Source organism: Ictidomys tridecemlineatus, chromosome 12 (genome assembly GCF_052094955.1).
Source record: "Ictidomys tridecemlineatus isolate mIctTri1 chromosome 12, mIctTri1.hap1, whole genome shotgun sequence".
NCBI lineage: Eukaryota > Metazoa > Chordata > Mammalia > Rodentia > Sciuridae > Ictidomys > Ictidomys tridecemlineatus.
In genome coordinates, this window is record NC_135488.1 from 101,753,914 (window position 1) to 101,766,615 (window position 12,702).

Below are 12,702 nucleotides of genomic sequence, written 5' to 3' on the forward strand. Positions count from 1 at the left end.
CTCGGCAGACACAACATCTTTGTTGGTATGTGGTGCTGAGGATCGAACCCGGGCCGCACGCATGCCAGGCGAGCGCGCTACCGCTTGAGCCACATCCCCAGCCCCAAGTGTAATTTTTATATGTTGTTTTTTTTATATTTGTGTAGTTTTGTTGTTCTTATTTCCAGTATTTTCTATACTTAAAATCTGATATTATTTAATAATACATTATAAATATTACCCTAAATTCCTATACCATCTTTATAATAACCTTAATGGCTCCCTAGTTCCTTGAGTTGACATGTATCACAGATGACATACCATTTCCTTCCTTGTTGCCTATTTAGGTTTTTGCAGGAGAAGACATTAAGCAAAAGAAAGTGCCAGATAATGCTCCCTAGGGAGTGGGAAGGTTGGAGTGCCCACATTCATGTGTAGCCAATAGTATCCTAGGAGGTGGGGTTGTAGGACACCAGAGGCAAACCACTCTTCTGTTCGTATCAAAGACTAACTCTGGTTCTATGCATATCAACTCATGCTCCATCCTTTTAAAAAATAAACTCATGAAAAAATAAGTTGAGGATGTGTCATTTGTAGGACTAAATGAATAGAAGATTCATGACCAGGGTCCAAAAGCCAGAGCCCATTGTTCAACTTCTGTTAGGAACCAGGACTGGCATTGGCGGCTGCTAGCCTTTCTGTTTGCGGGGAGGGGCCTTGCAGCACTGGGACTGCCCTGTGGTTTGAGGACTCCCTGGTCCCTCAGTACTTTATCCCATAGCTACAGTCCTTGGTTGGTCTTCAGTCTGTGATTCTCCGACTCCTGTCTGATAGGCATCATCACAGGAGGGAGTACTCAAGGTGTACTTCATCCTCACCCCAGAGAGGTGGGCCTGGGTTGGGGCCTAGGAATGATCCTTTTGACAAGATCACCAGTTACCCTGATAAGGTAGTCAGCCAGATGGGACATAGCTAAGGGACTTGAAAGTGGAAGCAAAGTTTTCAGATGAAACTCATTCACTGATTCGGCTGGCAGGTGGAGTCTGCCCACGCTGCAGACCTCTGCAGCCAAGAAGTGTTGCAGCCCTTAATGGCGTGCTTGCCCCTCAGTGTTGCAGCAGACCCCGGCAGCTCACCATCAATTTTGACATGGCTCCCAGGCCAGGCTCCATGTAGCTCACCATCAATTTCTTCTTTCCAGGTTCTTATCTCAGGAAAAGAATGAAATCCAGGGACCAGGATGAGAGAATATAAGAGTAGGATTTATTCAACTGTGCATGATCAAGTATGCATAGAAACAAAGTCCCACAGGAGGAGAGGGGACCAGACAGAGGTTGCCATCTGTGTTCTAGTCTAGGGATTTATATAGCATCTGGGTAACCGCTGTTGGTCTAAACTTATGCTAATCATGGTTTGAAAAAGTACTAATACTTGTTGATCTAAAATTCTGCTAATTAGGATTTGGAAAATAATTAATGCTGTTGATTAACTCTGAATCCCATTCAAATGGTTCGGCTTGCTTTCATTTTCTCCCCACTTCTCCTGTGGGGTTATTGTTTGGTGTAGGAGACAAACCTTGCACGTGACTGAGTCACACTTCCCTGGCTGGGTGCTGAGGCGCTCAGTCACAGAAATATGGAAGAGCTTTCCCCACCTTTCTTGGGTGTCTTTGTGCCTGGGCGTGTGTTGCTACAGCCCATGGGTGAAGCTATGCTCACCTGTTCCTTTGTAATATAACCCCTGCCCTGTTTAGGAGAGAATCTTCCAAGGAAATGCCTTGTGTGTGTGTTCCCTTCTCTTACTGTGACCCTGGGTGTGGCCTACCCAGGTGTCAGTCAACCTGCTGACAGTGGACATCATGAAGACAGACTCAGCCCCCTGAAACCTGACCCCTTGCCTCATTTGAATAGCTTCTCCTCAATAAAAAGGGTCAGCGTGTGCTCTCGCTCTCTCTCTTCCTGGGGACCCTTAAGGTCAGAGAAGCCGTCACAGAGACCCTAAAGAAAAAGATATTTGTGTCTCTTGTGTGGTTATTTCGTGCAGCCCAGTTAGCCCAGTTTACCTGGAGTGACCCCCGAGCCTTTTAGTTGCGAACAGAAACCCAGCAGTTTGGATGGGAGGTGTCCCCCAAAAGCTCACATGTGAGACAATGCAAGACGGTTTGAAGGATAAATCATTGGGCAATAGCCTTAAACTAATTGGTGAATCAATCCCTGATGGGATTAACTGAGTGGTGACTGGAGGCAGGTGGGGTGTGGCTGGAGGAAGTGGTTCATTGGGGGCGTGGCCTTGGGGTATATGTTTGTATCTGGAGAGTGGAGTCTCTCTTTCTCTCTCTGCTTTCTTTTTTTTTTTTTTTTTTAATATTTATTTATTTAGTTAGTTAGTTTTTGGCGGACACAACATCTTTGTTTGTATGTGGTGCTGAGGATCGAACCTGGGCCACACACATGCCAGGCGAGTGCGCTACTGCTTGAGCCACATCCCCAGCCCCTCTCTCTGCTTTCTGATCAGAGCTGCCACACTCTTCTGCCATGATGCCTTGCTTCACCCAGAGCCCTGAGGAATGGAGCCAGCTTCTATGGACTAAGACCTCTGAAACCATGAGTGCTTAAAATAAACCTTTTCTCCTTGACAGTTGTTCTGGTTTGGGTTTTTTTAGGCACAGCAGGGAAATGACTGACTAAAACATCCTGGAAGCCTGAGGTTGAGGCCAATGAAGGGAGCATTCTGGGTGCAGAAGGGTCTGGAGCTGCAGTGCCCACTTGGAGTGGTGTCTGCACTGTGCAGGGATGAGGTGTGGTGGAATGACAGGTCGGTGCACCTTGGCTCTCCTCTGGCCTTGGTCCACCCCACTTCAGGCCCTCTGTGCCTCGGGCGTGCATGGGCATGGCAGGCTCTATGCAGCTGTGGCTCCTGCTTGCCACCTGTGCTCCAGCCAGCCCGACCACCACTGTCTGCTCCACCACTCCCCTGCTGTTTGTCGGCAGGTACCAGTGGGCTGGCTGCCTGGCCCGGGAACCATGTCAAAAGCAGAACCATTTCAGATTGGAACCTCCTCTTGATGCTGTAACTGGGTTCCTAACAGTGTACTCTGCCAGTGCCCAGCAAATGAGGCTTCTGCTTGACTCCTTCTGCCCTCTCAAATTCTAGCTAGGCCCGACTACTGGCTCACATCTGTGATACCAGCTGCTCAAATATGGATCACAGCCTTTGCATCGCTAACGTGGTCATACTGCCTGTTAGAGGACTCAACAGGTGACACTTGCAGTGACACCCACCAGTCTACATCCTCTCCTACCTTCCAAGCACCACCCTCCACACATGGAACCCTGTGTTGGACCTTCTCCTGTTTCTGCTGCTGGGTCGGTCACTCCCAGGTGCTATCTCTACTGCACCCACCATCTGGTCTCTTCTCTCAGTTCCTCTCTGCTGTGTCCATCCCATCTGGGGAAAATCTGCTCTCCAGTCAGGACCAAGACAGACAGGCCTGGAGTCATCGTGAGTGTGATGTCGCAGCTGCTGAGTTGTCTTCTAGCTCCTGCTCTGTCTCACCCTTCATCTCTTTGGTCCGTTTTGATCATCTTCCAAATCACATCTTCCCAGACCTCCACCATGTTCTTGCCTTTGCTCTTGTCTAGGGTGTTATAACATCTCTGGGATCAAGAAGTCCAGACTGCACAATCAGTGGCCTCTCGTGGTTCTCGGTCATGTGCTTTTTAATAGTTATCAGCAGATGAGCATGAGATTGAGTGTGCAGAGTTAGTGCTACAGTCAGTCAAACAAATGAGTGTGATATATTTAATGATGGCTTATTATTATTCTGCCATATGGTATTTAACACTAACAGTACGCTCTAGTTATAGTGATATATTGCTGATGACTCAGATATGTATTTGTAAATTATATCTGACCTCTGATTCATAAACCAATAAAATATGAGCTTGTGATTTATTGAAGTCCCTGCAATGGGCTCGTTTCACCAGTAGAAGGCAAAGGGGCAGTGTTTTTGCTTTTTTCTTTTCTGGGTAGCTTAAAGCTACCTGGGAAGGTGCCATGGAGCTGAAGGGTCCTGGGCTCCTGAAGTCAAAAAGAAAGTAGAAGGCAAGGAAGGAAGCTGCTCACTGAAGCTCAGTTCTGGGTTGAGCATTTACACCGCCCCCTATGCAATCCAATTTATAGATGAGGACACTGAGAAGGGGGGGGGGGCGAATAGCATGACCTGAACAAGCTAACGGAGCTAAGACATCACGCAGAGCAGATTGTACCCGAAGGCTATCTGACCCCAAGCCTGTGCTTTGATGCACACATAGACCAGAGAGGGGATTCTTAAAACTTTATTTTATTTTGGGCGAGGGCTGTAGCTCAGTGGCAAAGTGCTTGCCTAGCACGCGTGAGGCACTAGGTTTGATCCTCAGTACCACATAGAAATAAACAAATAAAATAAAGTTGTACTGTCCATCTACAACTACCAAAAAAAAAATAATTTAAAAAAACCTTGGGGCTGGGGATGTGGCTCAAGCGGTAGCGCACTCGCCTGGCATGCGTGCGGCCCGGGTTCGATCCTCAGCACCACATACCAACAAAGATGTTAAAAATAAATATTAAAAACAATTTTTTTAAAAATAAAAAAAACCTTGATTTTATTTTTACCAATGACCAGCTCCATTCTTTCTGTTCCCAAATCACAGTTGCTGCATACATCATGCTTCACATGGCCAAGTATGCTCATTCGCCAGCAGGAAGGGTGCTTTGGAACCTGGTGTGGCTCCTTTCTTTCCCCCAAGTTGAAATAGCCAGATGTCCTTCTAGGGTCCAGCCTTGAATCCTAAAAGACTCACCAGTTCGCTCAGCCTAGCATCCAGGAATGGATGAGGTTGCCATGACTCTGGTGCCTGGCTCTCCTTGGACCCAGCATTCACACAGCCAGTGCCACCCATTTGGGTCAAAGTTATATTGATTTGTTTTTATTAACTTATGTATATCATTTAAAAATATAGTACAGATCATTTTCACTTTACACACCACAAAATTGAAAACAGGGGCTGATCAGATATTAATACCACAATGTTCATAGCAGTTTGATCCACAATAGCCAAAAGACAGAAGCAACCCCAACATCCTTCTGTTGAAGAATAGATAAACATGATGTGGCACACTCATACAATAGAATATCAGACAGCCTTGAAAAGGAAGAAATTCCTGTCACCTGCAGCAACATGGGTGAAATAAGCCAGTCACAGAAAGAAATACTGTATGATTTCATTTATAAGAGAAACCTGAGTCAAGACATTCATAAAGGTAGAAGGTAGAACGGTGACTATTGGGGCTGACGACATTATTGTTCAAGGGCAACAGTTTCAGTTGGAGGTGATGGCAAGGTTCTAGAGATAGACAATATGCCATAGAAGTGTATCCATAAAATGATTAAAATGGAAAAGTACATGTTTATGCACATTTTGCCACAATTTTAACACATTGCAAAATAAGCCACTGAAAGTTGTCAGATCCTTGTGTTTTAAGGCAGCTCTTTTGCTCACTGATACGGGCTAAAGGAGCACATCCCGGTGCACAGTGGAAGAGCCCTGCTGTCTGGCTCAGCAAATAGGTGGCCCCAGAACAGGCTGGCTCTCTCTAACATGTCCTTGAGAGCTCCTGAGAGCCTCATCCCCCAACCTCCCATTAGACTTGCTGTGTCAGTCCCCAACCTGGATAATCACTGTCAGATGCTGCTTCTGCTTGGCGCTGCCAGCATCGCTGAAGAAAAGCGACGTGCCAGCTGGCTGCACTTGGATCATGTTCCCAGCTCAACAGGGACCTCTGTGTTGCTTGGAAATCCCATTTTTCCCAGCTCAAGTTGGACCAGCAACTCATTTTTCACTGTGACTCTTCTAAATTCTGCTTTTTTTTAAGCTTACAGTTTTTCAACATCTCCATCATGCCCACAGCAAAATTGCTCACTATTTCCTAACTTTATTATGGAATCATCCATCTTGTCTTCTTCCATACTTTTTGTTTTGTTTGGAGATGATGCCCTGGGACAACAAGGATCTTACACAGCCTCTCCACTCACTGTTTCAACTCAGGGTCAATGATTTTATATAGATTGGGATTCTGAATAAAGTGCCTGAACTAAAATTTCGGTTATTTGAATTTTTTTTTTTTTTAACAGTATTGCCCTGGAGATTCAAATATCTGTCGCCTGGGAAAATGGACTTATCAAAGCCCCTGTCCTTCCTGCACACACTGAGGCTCACACTGCTGTTACCAACTTCTTACGTGCAAATGCACTCAAAGACTACACCCTAAAAAGCACCCTCCCTTGACCTGGCCGACCCATTCAGTTTGCTCTCCCAGCTCTCTTGTCCTTACCACAAGTCTTCAGGAAAACGTTGCCCAAGTGCTTCCCCCCTTTGTGCCTGAGCCCTCAGATCCTGACAGTCCGCTCCTGCCCGACCCTAAGCTTTTCTTTTGACGACCCCTTCTCCCAGTGGCCTCACTCTGTTGATCCCTGCAATGTCCATGCTTTCAGGGCACCCTGTCCCCTCTGGGCCCTCTCCACTGATCTGTCATTTGCTTCTCCTTCTGACACCTACACATTGTTCTCTAAGTTTCTGTCCTTAGCCTTCTTCTCAGACACTTCTACTTCTTCAACCGCAGTCTTTTCAGAGAATAGCTGTCAGAACTCCCCCTGACTGCTCCCCCAGCTCACATGCAGTTTCGACTGCTCATTGGATGAGGCTGCTTGCATTTAGTGCAGTCCCTTCCTCCTGGGCTTACTGTTCCCTTCTGGGCATCTCTAGTGCTCTATCTCCCCAGCTTCAAGCCCAAGACAGGAGAGTCACTGACGCCCACCTGCCCCACACCTCACACATGCCTCATCCTTTGTGTTCCAGCTGCTGAAGCCCTGGTCCAGTTTAGCTTGGAGCGACCCCCCCCACCCCCCGCCGCCGCCACCCCGGTCAGCGCGGGCTCCTGAACTGGGGTCAGTTGGGTGAATTTGGGGTGACATGAAATGACCACACAGACATGGATATACCTTTTTCTGGACATCAAGACGGCTTCCCTGGCCTCAAGCTTCCACAATGGGGCAAGAGAAAAACATGAGCGGCTGGAGAGAGAGAGAGAGAGAGAGAGAGAGAGAGAGAGAGAGAGAGAGAGAACCTTCTGAGGCTCGACTTTTTTATCACTGGGGGGAGCTGTTCCAGGGAACATTCTATCCAAAAAAGGGCAAAGGGATAGGATTACAACAAACAGGTGGGTGTAATTCAACCCCTTTGGTGCCCACACCCAGAGCTGTACCTTTCTGATCCCATTGGAGGTCAAGTCCACTTGCATTGCAGGGTGCAATACCAGTCCAGGACCTCTTCAGTCAGGACTTAAAGATGTGTGCATAGCTCCTGTTCAGGACAGTCCCAGACATTAGCTTTTGTCGCCCGAGTCCTTCCTACTCTGATTGGGTCTCCATGTTAAAGCACAGCCAGGACGCCACTCAAGGTGCATCCCCAGGGACTCCAATCTCCCTTTCCCACCAAACCTTTCAGTGTAGTCACCAAGTTGCTCTCTGGCTGGCCTGGTCAGGGTCCCTGCCCAAGTGCCTCGCCAGCTTTGCCGCTTTTGCTTTCCACTCTCTCTGGCTACTCAGCCTGTAATGCCTTCCCCATCTCCATCTCTGGCAGATACAACCCACCCTTCAAGACCCTTCAAGGGATCTTCCCAGAGGGACGCAGCCTCTTTCTCTTCCTCTCTTTGGTGGTGCTGGTGTCCTGTCTTTCAAATGTCCTGCCCCGTGGCTGGTCTCTCTGTCCTTGCCTCTCCCCGTAGGCCTCCTCTTTCCTCCTAACCCATTCTGAGTTGCAAGCTCCTTACAGCAGTGACCCTGACTTGCCTTTGTGTCCTCTTCAGTGTCCTACACGAAGTAGAAGCTGAAGAAAATTCCGCTGGTGTCATGGTTGAGATGTGAGGTATCTCCCAAAGTTCCTGTGGGAGACAATGCAAGAAAGCTTAGAGGTGAGATGATTGGGTTGTGAGTCTTAACCTAATCAGTGTGTTAATTCACTGTCAGGGATTAACTGAAGGGGAACTGAGCAGGCAGGGTGTGGCTGGAGGAGGTGGGTCCCTGGGGGTGTGCCTTTGGGGTATATATTTTGTCCTTGTTGAGCAGAGGCCTCTCTTTCTCTCTCTCCCTCCTTCTTGCTGCCATGTTCCCAGCTCTTTCCTCTGCTGCACACTCTTCTGCCATGATGTTATGCCTCACCTCCGGCCCTGAGGAATGGAGTCAGCCATCTATGGACTGAGACCTCTGAAATCATGAGCCCGCGAATAAACTTTTCCTCCTGTAATGGTTTTTGTCAGGTCTTTTGATCACAGCAGCAAAAAAGCTGACTGAAACAGCTGGTTTGTGGAGAAATGATCTTCCCTTTTCTCTCAGTTCCCCTCTCTGATTTCCAGCAACAGGAATACCTTGGTCAGGTAACTTCTTGGTTAGCATAGGTTCCTTGTTTTCCTTGGTTTTCGGCAGAGGCCTGGGCACCTGAGAGTCTCTGAATTGCCTTGTTATTGTTCCTGGCTCCACCTCGGTGCCATGGTCCTGCAGACTGGATTACCTTTGTCTGCTTTAGGGACACTGGTCATCCACTTGTGGATCCCAGTAGTTTTCCTGGAGGCTACCAGGAGAGGCTCAGGCCTTTCTCAGGGCTCCTGCCAGCGTGGGCACCAGGCCATCTCAGAGCCAGTGTGATGGGCTTTCCTGCTACGCTTCTGTAGGAACACTGGTGCATCACTAGCGTGAAGGGCTCAGCTACATCATGAGACCTTAAAAAGAGCCCTATGGGGGCTGTGGTTGTGGCTCAGAGGTAGAGCACTCGCCTAGCATGCGGGAGGCACTGGGTTCTATCCTCAGCACCATATAAAAATAAAATGAAGACATATGGTGTGCACCTAAAACTAAAGTAAATAAATAAATTTTTTTAAAGAGCCCTAAGATAAAGACAACCTAGCAAGACCCTTCAGGATAATAATGTGGGGGGCAAGAAAGACAAAGAGAAACCTTCACATAGTCTCAGCTGTCTTTTCTGTGGCGCTAGGGATTGAACCCAGGGCTTTGTGTTCGCTAGGCAAACGCTAACACTATTAAACCCACCAGTACCCTAGAACTATTTTCATATTTGCAAGTTTCTTTCTAGCCTTTGTCCCTGTGCAGAGACTATTTTTACATAGTTCAAGTAATAGTCTAATAATTGGCCTTTTTCATTAATTATGAAATCTCAATCACTTGCTCATAAATCTACAGCTTTCATAATAATCCTTGCAACAGCTACGTGATATTGCACATGCAATCATTTATCCTTTTTGCTAGATATTTTTAATTTCTTTTAATTTTTTCCATTATAGGTGATGCACGCAATTTTTTAACAGTTTTAAATCATTTCATTTAATATGCTAATTACCCTCGTTTGACGATGCATATAGTTTTGATCTTATGTTTAATTATTTCCTTGGGATAAATCTTCAAGAATGGGATTGTAGGGCTGGGGATGTGGCTCAAGCGGTAGCGCGCTTGCCTGGCATGCGTGCGGCCCGGGTTCGATCCTCAGCACCACATACAAACAAAGATGTTGTGTCCGCCAAGAACTAAAATAAATAAATAAATATTAAAATTAAAAAAAATGGGATTGTAAAGTCAAATGATGAACATTTTCATGACTCTGGATTCTTATCCCCATATTGATTTCTGGAAAGTTTGTATTATTGGTTTATAGATAAGATTTCGGTGCTGCCATAGTCCATTTTATGGCTCATGTCTACTCACAGTCAACAAATATTTGATTGCTTATGTGGGAGGCACTTTCATATTTATTTATACATTAAAGTCTCTTTCTAGAACCTTAGACTTTCAAAGTTGGAAGACATCTGCTTGTTTTACAAATAAAATGAGACCCAGAGAAATAAAGGGCATAATTCATGGTGCATAGTTTGAAAACAACAGTATATATATAGTAAATGTAAATCTTTGTACCTCAAGTTCTATCATGCCCAGCTGGTGCAGTCTGGGTGTATTTAATTTCTGCTAAATGCACAGCTGAGAAAGGACAGCTCATGCTTGTCCTCGGTCAGCACCATCCTGACGTATGTTTGGACAGTAGAAGTGGAAAAATCTTTGGACCTTTATGATCCCCACAGCTACACCAAGACCTCTGTTAAATAAAGAAAGGCTCAAAGTGCAGAGACTTTCTAAACATGCTACTTTCTAAAAGGAGACTTCTTCACTCCTTGGAGTAGTTCCTACAGACTGTGGCATAAGATGCACAAAGTGGCTCCTAATGCCCTGTCCTTTCCCTGGGCCTGTGCTCGCTCTCCACCTTCTCTTGCAGTGCTAGGGACACCCTTTCCCTCTCTGATCTTTAAGTGCCAGCTCCTGAGAGAAGGTTTTTTTCAGTCTTCCTGTGTGTTGGTTATCTATTGCTGCCTAACAAATCCATCCCAAAACTTTTTATACAATCTTACAATGATTTATCCTTTCCTATGACTCTGTGAATTGGCCAGGTAGTTCCTTTCCTGGTTTAGCCTGCAAATAGTCATTCAGTGCAGGATAAACTGGGCTGATGACTTAAGATATTGACTGAGCAGCACCCAAATCCTATTTTCTATAAATCAATACAAATTTTCCAGAAATCACATGGGGATATGAAGCAAGAGTTATTTATTTATTTTTTTAAAGAGAGAGTGGGAGAGAGAGAGAGAGAGAGAGAGAGAGAGAGAGAGAGAGAGAATTTTTTAATATTTATTTTTCAGTTATCGGCAGACACAACATCTTTGTTTGTATGTGGTGCTTGAAAGGGTGAAGTTTCTAAACTGCAAAGCATGGGTTAAATTCCTGAGGCAGTTAGGACAAGGCCCTACTGGCCATCTAGTTGAATTATGGCCTGGGGTCCTGTGCAACTCCCCAGTAAGCATTCAAGACCCTGTGCAGCTTGTCACGTCGATATTTAGGGTCCGAACCAATCAGTTTAAATGTAACCCCCTCCTTAGGAAAGACCTATCACTCCAGCCAGCCGTGTTCCCGCCAATGAATGTACTAATCAAGTCTAAAAATTATTGTTTGATCTTCCCGCGGTGTAAGGTGATTTGTTAAAGGAAGTTGTGATGTATGCAAAGCCCCCCCCTCCCCAAAAGGTGTACTTAAGCATTGTTCAACCCCTGCTCTGGGCTCTGGGCTGCTCTCCTTTCTCGAGTGGGCACGGAGCCCTAGCATGCTGGTTCAATAAATCCCCTTTTGCCAATTGCATGAAGCCAGTCTCTTTCTCTGACGTTTCGCCGGTCCCTTACAGTGCTGAGGATCGAACCAGGCAGCACGCTTGCCAGGCGAGCGCGCTACCTCTTGAGCCACATCCCCAGCCCTGAAGCAAGAGTTATAAAAAAATGTTCATCCTTTGACTTTACAATCCCATTCTTAAATGTTCCTGCAGGAGGGTCCTGTGAGCTCCTGGGGACGGACTTTTCAGTCCACTGCTTTCTTTGGCCCTTGGCATTGCCCTGTGGCCTTTTGGTTCCACCTTCTGAGAGATATCTTGTTTCTGAAAAGTATTGTCCTGTGTCTGCAGCAAGCAGCATTCTCAACATGCTTTCTTCCCTTAGAAAATTTGGATCCCAGAAACCTCTTTTCAGTTTGAACCATCCTGTTCCAAAACTCCCCAGAAACTTTGTTGTGTTTTTATGTTTTAGAAAATAGTCCTATAGGGGCTGGGGATGTGGCTCAATGGGTAGCGCGCTCGCCTGGCATGCGTGCGGCCCGGTTCGATCCTCAGCACCACATACCAACAAAGATGTTGTGTCCACTGAGAACTGAAAAATAAATGTTAAAAAATTAAAAAAAAAAAAAAAAGAAAATAGTTCTATAGCCTCAAACTTAACTTTGTCTTTTACTCTGAAGCTATGTCTTTGAGACGTTTGGGCTGGGGACCCTGGACATACAAAACATTTTATTTTGCAACCCAGCACATCCCTGGCCCTCCACTCTAAATCCTGTTTACAAGCTGAACAGTTCCTCTTTCCCTTCCTTTGTAGTTAAAGCTGCTAAAAAGACAATTTATGCTTTTAACATTCTGCCTGGAAATTTCCTTGGCTGGATTCATAAGCTCCTTAGGTGTGTTTTCTGTCTTCCAAGTTACTTCAGGTGACAGTTTTGCAGCACTACTTTCACTATTCTTGTTCTCACTGCTCATCGTCTCACAGCTGTGACACACGTCACCAGCTTTCCAACCTTCAGCAGCAGTTTCCTTCTAATGCTCCATCCTGCACGCCAGCCTCCCCTTGCCACACAGTCTAGAGCCAATAAGTACCACAGGCTTTGTTTTGTGGCAGTTCTTCCTTCTCCCAGGTTCCAATTTCTGTATGTAATCTACACTGCATAACAAATTGCCCCAAAACATTTAGTTTTGATATCAACTTACTACTTCTGTCAATTCTTTGGATCAACTGGGAAGCTCCTCTGCTGGTGTCACCAGGACCCACTCACATAGCTACACTTAGCCACCCTTATCCATGGGTGATATGTGGTGGGTGCCCCAAACAGCAGAGGACAGTGAATTGTATATATGGTGTTTTTTTCTTATACATACCTATGATTAAGTTTAACTTATAAACTAGGCATAATAAGAGATGAATAATAGCTAATAATAAATTAGAACAATATACTGTAATACAAGTTATGTGAATGTGATC